The sequence below is a fragment of the Alligator sinensis genome, unplaced genomic scaffold (assembly GCF_000455745.1).
Source record: "Alligator sinensis unplaced genomic scaffold, ASM45574v1 scaffold860_1, whole genome shotgun sequence".
Lineage (NCBI taxonomy): Eukaryota > Metazoa > Chordata > Crocodylia > Alligatoridae > Alligator > Alligator sinensis.
In genome coordinates this window covers 705132-709310 of record NW_005841923.1, presented here as the reverse complement: position 1 = coordinate 709310, position 4179 = coordinate 705132, and positions in this window count along the sequence as shown.

The following is a 4179-nucleotide window of genomic DNA, read 5'->3' as shown; positions in this document are numbered from 1 at the left end:
CTGTTTGCAGATTCTCTATCCCTTGTTTTATTTCTGAACAGATACTGTATAAATCAATCAGTGATTAATCAGAAATCAATAACGATTTCTAGTCATCTTGGGCATAGTCTCATTATGTCCTTCTAAATTATGTTGGAACATGCAATTCAGAACCCTAAAAACACAGTATGATTAAAAAAGGTCTTCTGTTTAAAACAAATACCTACTTTATTTTCACAGTTGCTTCAAATTTGTTTCAAAGTGAAATGCCAAAGAAGGATTTATCATAACTGTGGCATGAGACATTTTACAGCTTACATTTAAACAATAATGTAATATAGTCAACACTGTAATGATGTCAACATTTTCTCTCTCTCAATAAAACAGGTTCTAATGTCTAAGTTGGATTGTGAGCTACGGCTGAGTATATAATTGCCACTCTGTTTGCCTACAGAGTCACTACATTAGTAACTAATCTCAATGTGAGAGGATCTACATAAAAACAAATTTTATTCTGTTGCGCTACAGTATACAAAGCCATAACCAGTGTTTGCTGTTGATTAAATACTGAAGAAAAGTTAAGGCATTTAATCAACTGCAAAGCCTATTTAATGTGAGTATACTCCAACACTGTAGACATTGATATTATATATGAAGAAGAAAATGTTTCCCCAATATATCTCACAAAAACATACTTTTCTTCACAGAGGATTTGGAATGTGGCTTTTGAATTGTTGAAAGCCTTTCTGGTAATGGTTATATGCGGTGTGCTATTTACATGAATAATTGGATGATCTCAAGTAAAAATAAAACTAAATAATTTTAATTTTTAGTATTTAGGTAGTGGTTTTCATCAAGGTCTCTACAAAGGTGGATATGTTTTCCCTTATTCTAAAGAAGTGGGAAAATGAAGCACAAGGAATTTAAAGTCAGCATTTTTAAAAGCATCCACTAGCTTTGCGTGCTCCACTAGATGGAGACACATTAGCCTTCATTTTCAGAGTTTCTGAAGCTTCCCTTCAAGCTTTGTTGTGTGTGCTTACACCTTTGAACACCTTGCCTTTGGTACCATCAGAGAAAGGCACAAGTTAATGAGTACTTGAAAATCTAATCTTAAGTGACTCAATACACCTGAAGAACTTTCCACAATTTATGTTCTCAAATTCCTTGAGTCACAAATTAAGACTTTGTTTGTATTAATATTGTTTAGTCCCTTTTCACATCCAGGTAGCCACAACAATTCTGTGGAGGGTTAGCCTCACTACTACAGAGATAAATGCAAATCCTCATGTGGAAGGGAGCAGAGACTGGCTCCCCAAACTAACCTTTATGTGCTGACATGGCTCTCCAACATGTCTCCAGTCTAACCTCTGTAAATGGCAGGTATATGTTTAAGGCCTTAGGCATATGTGTAGCACCACATCCCAATAGTTAGGAAAATGGGCATTCAGGAAGGCAGTAGATGGGGTACATGGCTCAAAGACACTACTCGGGGATGACAGATGACTTTCTAGGATTTCCTGCCACAATAAACATCTTGGCAAGTCAAGAACAATCAGAAATATATTTCAAGCAATGGAATAACTTTGAAATATATATAAAAAAAAGAAAAGGGAAAACAGCCAGTTGTTGTAAAACAACTCTAAATAAGTACTGAAAGTGTTGCTTGCAGTTTTCTGAACTTGTCTTAATAATATAGAGTTTTACACAAAATCCACACATCTCTTTCAACTATCTCTTAATAACATGAGGAATGAAGAATCAAACAATTAAGGGAAGTTACCCCAAATAGGAGCCAGTGATTCAGACTTCTTCACACTATGTAGGGACAGTATTCTATTTCCAAACATAGATTAAAAGGCACCATCAATTTGTAACTTAGTCATATTTAAAAAATGATTGTAAAGTATTTTAAGTACCACATTTGTCCTAGAAGATCTTTACCATTTTGCTATTATAAAAAATATACAAAAGAGAAACTGGAAACAGTTGTCAAATGAATGTAATACAATAACCACAAAATTTTTTCTCCTCTAGTATCATTTAGTTTTAATAATCTAAGGTATTACAGGCAACCAACTAGGCCAAGTGGAAGTCTTTTGTTAAGTTGATGGTGTCTTTTAAACAGGCTCATATAAAAATACAGTTTAATGGTTCAGACAAAGCAGTAGACTGTGTAGGTCTCATCCAAAGTTCATTCAAGTCAACAGAATCTTCCCTCTGACTTGAATGGCAGTTGAATAGGTACTATAATTGCAGTAGATTTTTATTGCAATGGTGTGCAAATAGCACACTTCGCTTTCACAAAATACTAATAAGCCAGTATTGCATCCCCAAAATTGCAAGAAGACACTATCTCAAACCATTTCCCTATGAAAAGTACCACATGCCAGAAGTTGTATTTCCTGGGAGTGGTAGTGAAGATCAAAGGAGCCTAAAAATGAGTTGTTTTTTTTCCCCTTTACTTTAAAATAGCCATAATGGAGAGAAAAACAACATCACAGAGAATGGATTACTAAGCAGTGCATTTGATAGTACTACCATATTGTACTGATTATATATGTTGACTCTTATTTTCCTTCCAAAAGGCCCATAAAAAACACAGTCAACATGCATGCAAGGCCAACATGTAAGCAGATCCCTGACAGTTTGAATTTCTGTACTTAGAGTGGTGTTTTTACTCACATATCGCATACACCCTTTTTTGCCAAAAATCAGCCCTCCAACATTGTGATGCATGTTCGCTCCAGGGGGGTAGGGGGACAGGGCTCATTTTCTTCATTTCCCCTAAAAGCATGGAAGAGTAGAAGTATGATGACACTGTGCTTCATAGTGACTTCCAGCTTATCTCTCCCGGTCAGCAAGTAGCATAGGCACAGTCCAGTGTTTTAACAGTCCAGTGTTGACCCTTTCTCAGCTTCCCTGAAATTGGAACCAGTATTTGGTTGAGCTGCTTCCAATTTGAGTGCCTGTGAAAGGGTTAACAACTAACTTTGTCTACTTTTGTACCCGCGCCCCCCACCTTCCCCAACTTGTTGGAAAAGAGAGAGAAGCTGGCAGGCATTTTGAAGCATAGTGTCTCCATGAAAGAGCCAACTGTAGGCCATGACCGATTCTGAAAAAATCTTCTTTTCCCCCTACATTCTGTCTTCCAAAAAATAAAAAAGATGCATGTCTTATTTAGGGAGCATGTAGCATGTGAAAAAAATATAGTGTTTTTTGCATATACAATAATACCAAATTAGAAATCTTTTCAATGCCATTTTTATTTTAGCATTTTTAATGCATTTAAGCCTTTGGATTCTGTCCTTAGTTTTGTGATTCTCCTATGGGACCTTGTAAAGGGCAATTGCAGTTTGAGATCTTTATCTGCAGTTATTGACTTTTATTCAGAGAAAAAGCTGTTTATATAACACTGAAACAGAAAATAAGCCAACTTATACACAGGGTTGACTTATAATCAGTACACAAAGGGTATTTATATGTTGCTCTTGAAAAATATGCAGATATATTGGTAGTGAAGCACAGTGTCCAACCTCTACGATTTTAAGACACTTGTTACTGGGGTGGGGACAGGAGAGGTGCTAAGGACACCTCCTGGGGTTTGAGAGAGGGGAAAAAAAACTTACCTTGCCTCTCCTTTAGTGGTATCATTTATTAGGGGTTCCCAGGAGCCTTTGAGAACCTCAACCAGCCCTTCCGTTGTATAGATACAGAATTACAGGATTTGTTTAGGTCTTCTAACTTTAAAAAATACTATTTTTTTCTAAGGGGTTTTTGTTAGTGCAGGGGTGTTTTGAAAGGCCATTTGAATTTTCCCTGTGCCCCACAGACATTTGGGAGCTATAAAAGGGAACATTGGTCCTCTAAGAGAAGGAAAACACAAGATTAGGTTTTGTGTAGTCTTCAAAGAATTTTGTTGTAAGTCTTGACACTATGGAGGTAGAATAGATAGTAGAAGCTCCTCACTGGTAGAAGGTCTTTATACGTGTCTCTCTTACCCCTCAGTAACATTTTTCCTTACCTAGTGTACTGATGCCTTCAGAAGGGTACTTGTTTAGGGAGTAAACCTGTGGATCTAAAACAATAAGCTTCTACTGCTTGAATTAAAAAACCTATATTACAATAAGAGGTGTAGTGTAGACTGGCTTTCAGTGGCTCCTGTTGCTGACTGAGGTATTGTTCAGCGGGCACTGTCTT